Here is a 13272-nt window from a genome sequence, read left to right as displayed (position 1 = left end):
TTAGTTACTTAATAACTCACTTAGTCTTTATTTATTGGAAAGAACGATTCTCTGCAAAGGCTTGCATCTGCCAAGCTGACTTTGAATTCAGAGATCTGCCTGCCTGTCTCTATTCTGTTGAAATTAAGGGAGTGTACCACCACATCCAGCTTAGCTTTCTTTACTTTTTAAAACTCTAATGAGGCTTTTTGCTTTTTATTTTTCTTTTGTTATTTTATTTTATATTTAGTTTGATTCCAAAATCTTTCTCTCTGTAGTAGGAGGTGTGTGTGTGTGTGTGTGTGTGTGTGTGTGTGTGTGTGTGGTGTAGGGGATGTACTGACTGTGAAGCTATGATCCAGACACTTTCTAGGACACAGTTTAAAAGTTTTCAATAACAATGTGAAGAAGAAGAGGAAGAAGAAGAAGAAGAAGAAGAAGAAGAGGAGGAGGAGGAGGAGGAGGAAGAGGAGGAGGAGGAGGAGGAGGAGGAGGAGGAGGAGGAGGAGGAGGAGGAGGAGGAGGATAGAAGGAGGCCGGGGGAGAGAGAGACAGAGAGAGAGAGAGAGAGAGAGAGAGAGAGAGAGAGAGAGAGAGAGAGAGAGAGAAGAAAGATTTTGAAATTAGCACCTAGGCTTCTTCACTTCCTACCTGCCCCCCCCCAACATCCACCAAAACTTGCTTTGTTTTTTGCATTGCAATATGGTAGCATTGTGCCCATTTGTGATCTCAAACCCCAAAAGACCACTAAGGAGCTAATTCCAATGCAATTGCACTAGAGTCTTTTTTTTTTTTAATTCAAGCTCAAGCTTAAGCTCACCACCAACCCTGACAGAGCAAGATGGTGTTGAAGTCCTGAGCCCAGTTTTAAATAAGTATTTATAGGGGCAAGCAAACAAGCAAGGTGATTTCCAGCCTGGCATAAATCTGACTGGGGAGCTATTGTGAAATTTGTTGTCCTTTAAAATAATAGCTAGTGCTGGAAGCCAGTTCATAAACTTAACTTCTGATTTCCTTTTGATTGGTGGCTGTTAGGGAGTAACCTAGAAACTAGTGCTAGGGGTAGACTTGTTGGTTAACTCAAGCTCAACCTAGTTCATGTTTTCTAAGATGGAGCCTGAACCCAAGACAGAATTGGTTGTCTCTCATCAGTATCCTGATGTATGTACCCTGCTGAAATTTATAGCTGTAGCTGTCTAACTTAAGAAAGAAAAGTAATATACAAAAAACATGAAGTACAAAACATAAAAAACTCCTTTTTTGTAGTGTTTTAATTTATTCTCAATATTTTTTTATTGGATATTTTATTTACATTTCAAATGCCATCCCCTATCCCCATTTCCCCTCCCTAGAAAATCCCTATCCCATGCACCCTTTTCTTTTTTGCTTTTATAAGATTTTTTTAAAGTGTTAATCAAATGCTTTATAAGTTTAGTAATGCACAATCAGAAGTGTAACCCAATACCCAACCTAGATATACCAACTATCTTTGACTGGTGAAGACACGTGAACATCTGCCTCCATGTCCCCCCACCCCTTTCTATCTCTTTCTCTGTCTCATCACCTAGCTTCTCCTCTCCTTCTTCTCCTCCTCTCCTTACTCCTTCTCTCCCTCTCAGAACTCCTCACAGTTTAGCTCCTTCTACCTATCACCCTAGAAAACACCCTAACAATAAACTCAGAGCCACAAATTTGCTATAGTCCCTTAACTCACAGGCTAACCATCTCAAATCAGTTTAAAAAGTTAAAGAAGGACTGGGTCTAAGCCTTGTATTCCTAAATGTGTTATATAGGCACAATGCCTATGAGAGTAACAATATTCATCTCACTTTTATATCAATAAGAAGCTTGTACCAATGAAAACCTTAAATTTGAAATCAAAGTAAATTTTGTACCATTTAAGAAATTATAACTTCATCTTGATAATAATTATACATATTTCTACCAATAGGTTATGACTATGAAATAAATCCTAGCTAATCCTCCCTGTTCCAACAAAACCACTACTTTTCCTTAGAAAGACAGCCCAATATTAGCTACCTTAGTCCCCAAGCCCAGGGAATAGGGGCACTGACTCTGCATTAACTTCTTCAAGCTGATTATGGGTGTTGAGATATTAGAAGAGGGGTGGGGAGAGGGAAGAGTAAATTGATAAGCCTCTGACACTGTGTCTTCACTGCATCCAGATGGAATTCCAGGACTTCAGAGGTTTGAGCAGGTCTGCTCAGCTTGCTTGATGAGTAGATACAACGAGGCTGTGTATTCTGCAATATACAATCCTCAAAACAAATTTTAGTATCAAGATAATTTTTTAAGAGGGCTGACATTTTATTAAAGATGTTGGTTCTAACAACTTCCCCCCCCCTTTTTTTTATTGGATATAACATTTACATTTCGTATTTTATCCCCTTACTCCATTCCCCACACCACCCAGGAACTCCTTATCCCATTCTACTCTCCTCCTGCTTCTATGAGGGTGTCCCTCTACCTACCCCCCACTCCCCACCCTCAGATTCCCCAGCCCCCACTCAGTGTTCGGCCTTCATGGGACCAAAGATCTCCTCTCCCACCTATGCCCAACTAGGTCATCCTCCCCTACATATACAGCTGGAGTCATGGGTCCCTCCCTATGTGCTCCTAGGCTGGTGGTTTAGACCTTGGGGAGCTCTGGTTGGTTGGTATTGTTGCTCTCCTCATGGGGCCACCAACCCTTTCAGCTCCATCAGTCTTCTCTCTAACTTCCCCATTAAGAACCCTTGATCAGATTAATGGTTAGCTGTGAGTATCTGCCTCTGGGTATATCAGACTCTGTGGCACCTCTAAGGAGACAGCCATATCAGGCTGCTGTCAGCATGCACTTCCTGTCATCCATATCAGCATCTATTTTTGGTGACTGTGCATGGGATGAATACCATACAACCACTCCTTCAGTTTCTGTCCCACACTTTGTGTCCATATTTGCTCTTTTGGATATTTTGTTACTCCTTCTTAGTAAGACCTAGACATCAACACTTGTTCTTCCTTCTTCATGAGCTTCATGTGGTCTGTTATTTGAATCTTTGTTGTTTCAAACTTTTAGGCTAATATCCACTTATCAGTGAGTAAATACTATGTGTGTTCTTTTGTGATTGGGTTACCTCACTCAGGATGATATTGTCTACTTCCATCCATTTACCTAAAATTTTCTCAAATTCATTATTTTTAATAGCTGAGTAATATTTCATTGTGTAAATGTATGACATTTTTTGTATCCATTCCTTTGTTGAAGGACATCTGGGTTCTTTCCAGCTTCTGGCTATTATAAATAAGGCTGCTATGAACATAGTGGAGCATATGTCCTTGTTATATGCTGCAGCATTTTCTGGGTATATGCCCAGGAGTGGTATAGCTGGGTCCTCAGGTAGTTCTATGTCCAATTTTCTGAAGAACTGCCAGACTGATTTCCAGAGTGGTTGTACCAGCTTGCAACCTTACCAACCATGGAGGAGTGTTCCTCTTTCTCCACATCCTTGCCAGCATCTACTATCACCTGAGTTTTTGATTAAAAAACTCAGGGTGGGGGGGTTCCTGCGAGCTTCCTACTCCCAGCTGTGGCTCTGGTGCATAGGTTGGTGCATGAGTGACCTTTCCTGCCTCCCTGAGGACACTGGCCCCTCTGAGATGTTTCAGGATACAGTTTCCACAAGGGTGCAGACCCGCTGGGTGTCTCAAAAACTTCTTTAATAAAATCCAACATGCCTTCATGATTAAAGTTCTACAGACAATAGGCCTAGAGGGAACATGTTTCTATAAAATAAAAGCCAAAATATTTTTTGTTTTGTTTTGTTTTGGCTCAAGATGGTACTTACTCTGTAGACTAGGCTAGCCTCAAATTTACAGAGAGCAGCCTATCTCTTCAACTACCTCTGTCAAAACAAATCAAAATTTGAGCAGCTGGGAAGCAGAGACATCTGAATCTTTAAGTGTCAGTCCAGTCTGGCCTACAGAGGGAGTATCAGAATAAGGAGGACAAAGAGAGGCAAGGGGATCAAGAAGTAGCATCTTATAGACAGCATCATACTAAATTGAGAAAAACTTGACATGAGGACTTCAGTCCACTGAACTCTTCCTGTTCTCCAAGCATCATCTAAGGATTAAATTGTTAATTATTTTTGAAACACTAGAATGCCCTCAGAGGACACATAGAAGTTAGAAATTTTTTCAATAACCTTTCATGCATGTTCTGTAGTCTGACTATGGAGGATAGATTGAGAAAAGTTACAGCAGTGAATACTACAGAAGAGTTGAGCATAAGGGATCAGAATGATTTTCTAGACTAGTAACTATATCACTGAAGCTATAGATACAAATATTAAGGAGTCTGACTTCATTCTTGCCTGCTAAATGTAATGGCAGTGGTCATGGATCAAAAGCACAAGAAATTCAGAAGTCTAATACAAACCAAAACAATTTATTTTAATGAAAATAACTAGAATCCACACCAAAAACAAAACAAAATTTCATAACATGGGAGTCAGAAGGCATTTAATCTCTGAGTTTTAGTACAACAAGGAGATGAACACCATTCACCATTCTAATTTCTCTAGATATGCCTTCATTGTCTAGCTTCTGAATGTACCAGGCATGTGCAGAGTTCAAGTCAGAAAAGCACTCAAAAAATATACTTGTGCCTTACATTCTAGATTATCCTGGAAGATATCGATGGTGAAAGTATTTCATGGCCTCTGTATACTCATTGAGAGCCCTGCTTAGTCCTTCCATGAGCTTTGAGCTAACCTTGGAGGTCCAGAGGAACCAGATGCCACTGAACACCTTCTCCAAATGACTGTTTCTTGACATCCTTTGATAGCAACTGTTGATAACATTGACCTAAAAAGCAAAGCAGCACTCTGTGACTGCTTAGTCCCACCTCTTTTCTCAAATATTTTTGTTTGTTTACTAATTAGATATGGGTAGAAATGCATATGCCTTGACATAAGACAATAATATGCAGGAGCTGATTCTTTTCTTCCAATATGTGGAGCCCAGGAACTGAACTCAGGTATGCAGGTTTGTCAGCAAATAACTTTATCCTCTGAGCCATCTTACCAGATTTTTTTAAGTAGCATAAAGTCAGCTACTTTGACTTTTAAAATATTGTCTGTAAAAATTAGTCTTACACTTTAATATTATTGTTTTAATTACTTTTTTCTTTTCCTTCTATTGAAGAGTTTTCTTTTTTATTTCATGTATATGAATGATCTATCTGCATGTACACCTGCATAACAGAAGAGGGCATTAAATTCATTATAAATGGTTGTAAGCTACCTTTTGGCTTCTTGGAATTGAAGTCAAGGCCTGGGGAAGAGTAACCAGTGCTCTTAACCACTGAGCCATCTCTCTAATCCCATTACTTCTGTTCTTATCTGCCTGGTTGCTGTAGTTTATTTTTTCATGAATATTCTCTTGGCATAATAAAGTTGATCTTACAATCTGAACTGAGAATGGACACATATCTACAACAACATGTTCATATTAGGTACCAATTATTGAAAATCAGAGTTTGGAACAGAAGGTTTTATTTATATAGAGTAGAATGTTCTGCTTCCTGATGTATACCTGCTTCTGCCCTCCTGCTTGAGTTCTTGAACTAATAGTGGGCCACCACTATGACAGGCAATTTCTTCTTGGTGTCCTACAACCACAAACAATTAAGTTTTTAATAGTACATATGGCATTAGCTTAGATAATTCAAGACATCTGACTTGGCTTATAGATTAAGAACTTGTAGCTCAGTGTATAGAAACAGGATTCCACTGAACTTGACAGAAAACCCTAGCCTGAGTTTTCCAATGGCATTTAGTGCCCTGCATTCCCTAACATTTCCATGTCCTTGAAAGTCCTTTGGAGTTTGGCAAGTTGAAGGATAAGCATGAATCTCACTAAAGATCAAGTGTCCCTTTCCTTTCAAACTCAAGTTAGGTTTCTTTTTGAGAAAGGATAGGTGCTTGTGGTGTGGGTGACTCGTTTCTTCCAATTTTTGAACTTGGAGCCAGCCTAGACAACAAAGTATGGGAGAAGACAGCTCAGGTGCACTAAATACTTATTTCCACAAGGTGGCACCCCACACTTTGTATACATATTTACATTTCTTCAGGACAAGCATGAATCTCACTAAAGATCAAGTGCCTCTATTATGTTCCTAACAATTATGAATAAAACTCCTATGAACATAATTGAGCAAATATCTTTGTGGTAGGATTGAGTTTCTCTTAAGTATATGCCAAGGAGTGGTATTCCTAGGTCTTGAGGTAGATCTAGTCCTAAATTTCTGAGAAACTGCCATGGATATATTTATATCCATTATAGTTTTAGATATATTCTTAAATTCAGTTTGAAAGTACTTTATTGAGAATTTTTGCATGAATGCCCACAAGGGAAATTAGTCTGTAAAGATACTTTGTATCATTTGATAATGTTTAATAAAAACTCTATATTATTATAGTTATAGTTATACTAACAGATTTGTTTCTAACTGAAAATATCAAAGTATAAAGAGAGACAAAAGCAGAAAGACCCATTAACTTATCAACACTGGCTAAATGACAACGCTAAAAGTCTTGGCAAAAAAAAAAAAAGATGTCTAGAATAAAAGATGTCTAGAATGTTTCTAGAGGTGAGGAAAATCAATTTAATGAGTGAAAACTTTAGAAATGGAAGGAAGTGGTCTAGTCACAGTATGTGAGGGAAAGGCAAGTCAGGGTGTCATACTGTCTGGATCAGAGGAGCCATAAATGAGAGAGACAAATAGCCAGACAGCTGAGGTGCTAAACATGGGGCTTTAGGAAGTGCTTTCTGCAGAACAGCTATTCTTTCAGAGAATATAACATGAGTATTTAAGTCATAAAACTGCTTGAGATACTACTTATTTTTTATTCCCAAGCTTAGACAAATATTAATATTTTACAAATTCAAGTTCTTAACAGCTTCTTTTGCTTAACCCTTTGTAGTTAGCTTTGTGCAACCCTTTTATTAAGAATGAGCTATATATCACATGTAACTGTAACTCAGGGTTTTTTTCCTTCTATGATTTTTTAAATTTTCATTAGTAATATTTGTATTTTTTTTCATGTTTTTTGAAAAGATTGTATTACCTGTCCTTTAAATACCCTTTGTTTTTTAAAATTCTCACCCAATTCAAACATTAACATTCTCCTCCACTCATCTCATGTCAAATGTATCTCATCACATAACAACTTAGCATGAGTCCTCTAGTCGTACTGTCTGTTGAAATTTGATGATGAAGGCATATTGGATTTAATTACAGAATTTTTTTGTGTTTTGTATTTCAGCTGCGATTGCTGTTACTTGTCATCTTGTGAGTTTGTCTTTGATTTGTTTAAATTTTTTCTAATTCCAAACCTGTGTACTAAAAACAATATTTTGTGTTCTTTTTTCTTTGTTTTCTTCCTTTTTTCTTCCTTCTTTCTTTTTTTCTTCCTTCCTTCCTCCTTTCCTCTCTTTCTTTCTTTCTTTCTTTCTTTGTTTCTTTCTTAAGGTAGGCAATTGGAGCTACAGATTTCTTCATAAAATTAACTTTACAGTGTGACAGGAGTTGTGTAATATGTTTTCCATGTATTAGCTTCCTTCTTGGTAAGGTTGAACTGCAATCAAGAGACAGAACAAATAATTAGAAACAAAATTACAAACAGAAAGCCTTCCATGGAAAGAGAACAAGTGCCTCATGTACACACACACACACACACACACACACACACACACACACACACACTATTTGAACTAAACATACAATAAACTAACATAAAAAGAAATTAAAAATAGACAAGAAAAAGCAAACCTTTCCAGGGGTTAAAGAAATAAGGGTACCAGGTATGGCCATACATGCATTAAATCCCATCACTCAGAAAGTAGACAGAGGCAGATGAAATGCTTTGACTTGGAGTCAACTCTGATCTAGATTGTGATTTCTAGGGATAGGTAGAAAGACTCCTGTCCAACTAAATAAGTGAATATAAATAAATAAATAAATAAATAAATAAAATTATTAACCTGGGATAAAACTAATAAACAAACAAGGCAAGTCAATGCTTGGTACCTGAGTTGTGGGTGAGAGGAGATCACTGGGCTAGAGTATCCCAAGTTCTGGGATTCATACTCTTGTACTGCATAAACCTGTGAATCCCATCATTCAGGAACAGGTAATAGGCATGTAATTTGGTAATAGATTTGGGGTGTTGTGGGACAGAAGCTATTTCCATGTCCACCAGGCTTCTTAAGTGTGGCTGCGATGCCTGCCACTGGAAGGGTCCAGATCACCTCCAGTGTTGACACCAGTACCAGCCCCCTATAGAGCTGCTGTCACTGTCTAATCTCCCATAGAGGGCCTCACTGCATTCCCAGCCATGACTGCTATCAAGCCAAGGACTCTCTCAATGGAACCAGCCAGAGCTCCCCTTTACCCACTGGCTCCGGGCTCGACCCAGAACCAGGGCTCCCATTCCATTCTCTGCTCTTTTGTGGCTCACAGCAGCACCTGGGTGTCCAAGGATCTGAGGACCCCAAGGCCCCAGCTTTGTCACAGGTCCAGGAACCCTCGAACCAGCTCTGCCTATCCCACATCTCAGCCTGCGAGAACAGTGGATCAATGTTCCCTGGCATGCCACCTGTGCTCTATATTGCTATGTGTATTTTGTTACAGTATCATTTCATTGGTTTTGTGTGATAAGCCTGAGAGGATCAATAGAAAGTGCTGTAAAAGAGGCTCTGGCATTGCCCATTGTCTGAAAGGAGAGACCCTTGTGCAGTGCACACCCCTTGCTGCTGAATTTCTCTTTAAGGCTGCATGTAGGGTGGTGCTGAGTGGTTGTGGCTCACCTTTCACTTAAAGGGCCTTAAGTGACCTTTTACTAAAATGCTCCTTGTTCTGCCACCTGGCAGGACTACGAGAGGCTTGACTCTTGTGGGTGGAGACATGTCTCTGTCCCCCTTTGTCCGAGGATGCTTAGAATACCTTGGAAGGAGAAGCCTTACCACACACAGGTCTTCTTGCTCCCCACATATCATTCATGGAGCTAGTTTTTGGTTGCTGTGGCCCAGGACTCCTTGGGTCCATCTCACCCTCAGTGAGAAAAAGTAGCCTTCTCTACGTATCTGAGGAATGGATGTGCTATGGTGTCAAGGGTATTTTCGTGGATGGTACCTGGAAAGCCTGTTCCAAATGCCCTCTGCACATAGCTTTGGCCGAGTGCATCCCAACTCCACTCCTGTCTTTGGTGGTGCCAGCAGCTGCTCTTTTGTCTAACGCAACCCATGCCTCCCAACTGAGTTTGAGGAGGGATCACTCAGGGTAGACCTGTTCTACTGCAGGTGTGCAAAGGTGTGGGTCCTTGTGATGGTGAGGAATAGTGATTCATACTCCCATGCTCGAGGTACTTCCCATGCTGAGTATCATTGTGGAACTGGTAGTGGAAGGGCAAGAGGTAGGCTCCTAGTCCCACCCATCTCCAGTGCCTTCTACCGCATGCATCCCTCCTACTGGAATTCCTATTTTGGCCATTCCTGTAATGCAGATATGATGTGTGTGGTGGTGTTGCATACTCAGACTGTTGATATTGCCTCACTCCCTTTCTTGGCAGCATTTCCATGGCTGGTTGAAAGCAGTTGTTCTTCTTACCTTGGGGCCAGGAGGATCTGTATTTCATGGGATTGATCTTTATCTTGGGTGCAGCCTTTGGGACAGCATGTCACTTTATATATCCAGGTACAATATGGGCAGATTACAAAGATCAAAACAATAACAGATACAGAGAGGAAATTCATAGGCTACATAGAACACCTGAAACTCATACCTGGTTCAGGTATCCCCAAAATTTTCCCATGAACAAAAGAACCAGACCTCAAAGGAACAATTGGTCTACCTTATAACTGTAAGTAGACATAGATAAAGAGTGCCATGCTAGAATGCCTGGCCACAGGTTCCTCTCCACCCCCCAAAATCCAGAGACCTGGCTCTGGTGACCAAGGGACTCTTGCATGGAAAAAAATGGCTCTGAAGGTCTGCAGAGACTGGGTTTGGAAGCTGGCACCAGAGCATCCTCTCAGAATCAGAAAGCTAGAATTGGCCATGCACATTGTCAGGATCACTGCATATGGGCCTTTCCAATGAGGCTCAAAGTTCTGGTGGTTATGTCTCTTAATCCAAACCACATCACCTGGTTCAAAGTAAGGGGATTAGGAGGGGAGGCAGACTCAGATTTGGCAGATGTTTGGACATATTTGATTTTGCATTCTGTGAAAAGCCTGCACCTCCTCCTGGAACCCCCTCCTGGAAGTCATGTTCTGGAAAATTTTCAGAATGAAGGTTAGAAAGGAGTGGAGAAAGTGTCCCATAGAGAATCTCAAAAGGGGTCAAACCTGAAATATAAGAAGTGTTTCTAGCCTGATATAAGGCATAGGAGGGAAGGGTTACCCAGTTGTCAGCAGTTTCTAGAGTTAATATGGTTAAAGTCCCCTTTAGGGTCCCTTTTATCCTTTCTACTTGCCCTGAACTCTGGGGACAATAGCAATGTAGTTTTCAATCTGTCCCCAGTATCTTAACAAGTGACTGTGTTACCTGAGAGATGAAGGCCAGTCCATTGTCAGATCCCAGCAGTGTGGGCAGTCTATACCTGGAGACGATGTCCTCGAGCAGCTTCCTTGAGCAGCTTCCTGGCCTCCATGGTGGTGGTCTCTAGTTTGCTGTGGTTGGGGATGGCTCTTATAGGACTAAAGCTATCATGGCTTTGGCTGTGAAATCTAAGGCAGTCTTTTTTGTAGCCTTATCACCTAGCCTTTTTTCTCTTGCCCTCCCATCCATGCCTTTTAGATGCCCTGGACAGTGAAAAATAGCTACATTGAGGAACAGCTGTAGTGTCTCTATTAGGGACAAAATCTGTACCTATTTTTTACTTTCTACACTGTGAGTAGAGCCCTTTCTTTATATATGAGTCCAAGAACATGAGCAAAGGCATATCAGCTGTCTGTCCAGATGTTAGCAATTTTTCCCTTTGCCAGTTTTAAGACCTGAGTCAAGACAACTAATTTAGATTTTTGAGACAAAGTCCCAGGAGGTAGGGCTGAAGCCTACACTTTAGTCAGCAGACATCACCTCCACACCTACATACCTGGTTCCACCTTGTATGAAACTACTACCATCTGTGAAGTCAACCATTTCTGCATCCAGCCAGAGGATGCCTGTCAGATCTGGCCTCAGGTTCTGGATGTAGCTCAGCATTATTGGGCAGTCATCACAATGCCCATTTCTGGGTTTGGGAGCAGAGTAGTTGGGTTTGAGACAGAAGTGAGGTGGTATTTAATGCATGGTGTATTAAGGAACAAAGACTGATAATACACCAGCTAGGCATTAGATATCCACCAGTCTAGGAGCAGGTTGAATATTCTGTCAATGGCATGAAGAATGGTTATAATGAGTTCTTATCCCATGGTGATCTTATCTGCCTCCTATACCAGCAAAGCAGTGGCTGCCACAATACCTAAGCAAACTGGACATCCTTGTCTGATGGCTTCCAATTTCGTAGATAGGCCTTTCAGCCTTTGGAGTTTTCAGATGATGTTTGTTGCTGCCTGGTTGAGGAATGCCAGGTTCACAGCAGAATGATTTTGCCTCACCTCTGGGTCCAGAGGTATATAGATATCATAGGCTTGTAGCAACCACTCGAGAAATGATCCTGAACACTCCTCCTAACCATGTCCTATCTTAGACAAATTTTGGGGCCTTCTAGAGGCATCCTGGAGACATCTCATAAGAATCTGGTAACATACTTTTAACCTCCCCTAACCCATATAGTTTTTGGGATCCCTGTCAGTACAAATCAAGGGAAAAACAGAATCAGGTGAACTCTAGAAGGATTAAGCAAGCTAAAATTTCTTTCATGGGTGCTATGGGTTCACAGTGGTTGGTGATCTGCACTCCTATGTTATGAATGTTCAACCATGTGATGAAATAGGGCTACCCAGTGCAGATGGTCCATTCTGAGATAAAATGTTTCACCATCTTTAAATTATTCCTATAGGGTGTTCTTTGGGAGGGGGTTTTATAATCTGTTCTGGATTGTGGTCTGTTCTTAGAGCTGGCACCTTATGACCTCTTTTGAAATCAGGTCTAATCCTTAATGGAGACAAATGGGGTCCTTAAATGGAGACAAATGGCATTTATATTGCCATTTCACATTTCTCTGTGAAACCTTGACAAAGAGACAACAAAAATGACTGACAGACAATAAAAGAGAGATGAAATAGTTTTAAAAACATAAAAATAATTAATTATTCTGGAACTCCTTCTGTAGGTCAGATTTTTGAACTCAGTGATTACGCTCCCACACACACTGGATATGTCCTCTACTGTATTGAATCTAGTGGTCCTATTGCACTTGTTTGTTTCCTTGGTTGGTTGTTTTCTTCTTCTTCTTCTTCTTCTTCTTCTTCTTCTTCTTCTTCTTCTTCTTCTTCTTCTTCTTCTTCTTCTTCTTCTTCTTCTTCTTCTTCTTCTTCCTCCTCCTCCTCCTCCTCCTCCTCCTCCTCCTCTTCTTCCTCTTCTCCTTCTTCTCCTTCTCCTTCTCTTCCTCCTCCTCCTCCCCTTCCTCCTTCTCCTCCTTCTCCTCCTCCTCTTCCTTCTCAGGAAGTGTGGCCTAGTGGCTATTGAAGCCTCAACACACACACACACACACACACACACACACAAAATAAGTAAAGTTCTCTAAAAGACATATCTGTGGTGGGCATTGAGTAGGCAATAGGACACATATGTTATAGAGGGGATATTAAACAATTTCAACAGCATTCTATGCATGTCTCCTTCATCTGACTCTGGATGAGAAATTGAGGAAAGATGTAGCAGTGAAAACTAGAAAAGTTTTGTGAATCAGAGACCAGAATGAATTACTACACCAGGAGCTATTTTACTGAAGATATAGATACAGATGTTAGGAATCTTTAACATAACCTTGAATAATAAAAATAATGAAAGTGCCCATGGATCAAGAGTACAAGGACTTTGCAATCCTAATATGCTTTTTTGTTGTTGTTCCTCACAGTATTTTGTTGGTTGTGGTGGTAGCAGTTCCTTATTTATGTCTAAGTATTTCAATGAAATATGTTTGATCTGTATACCTTGAAGATAATCAAGTATTTTTAATGTAAAATGGGAAAACTAGCAAAAATATATATGTTTTAGTTTCACGTCACCAGAAGGCTCCTCAGACATAATTCTGTGTTGTGTATTGCCATGATACTGCT

The sequence above is a fragment of the Arvicanthis niloticus genome, chromosome 20, assembly GCF_011762505.2.
Source record: "Arvicanthis niloticus isolate mArvNil1 chromosome 20, mArvNil1.pat.X, whole genome shotgun sequence".
Classification (NCBI taxonomy): Eukaryota; Metazoa; Chordata; class Mammalia; order Rodentia; family Muridae; genus Arvicanthis; species Arvicanthis niloticus.
The sequence above is the reverse complement of the archived record's forward strand: the minus strand, read 5'-3'. Positions refer to the sequence as shown.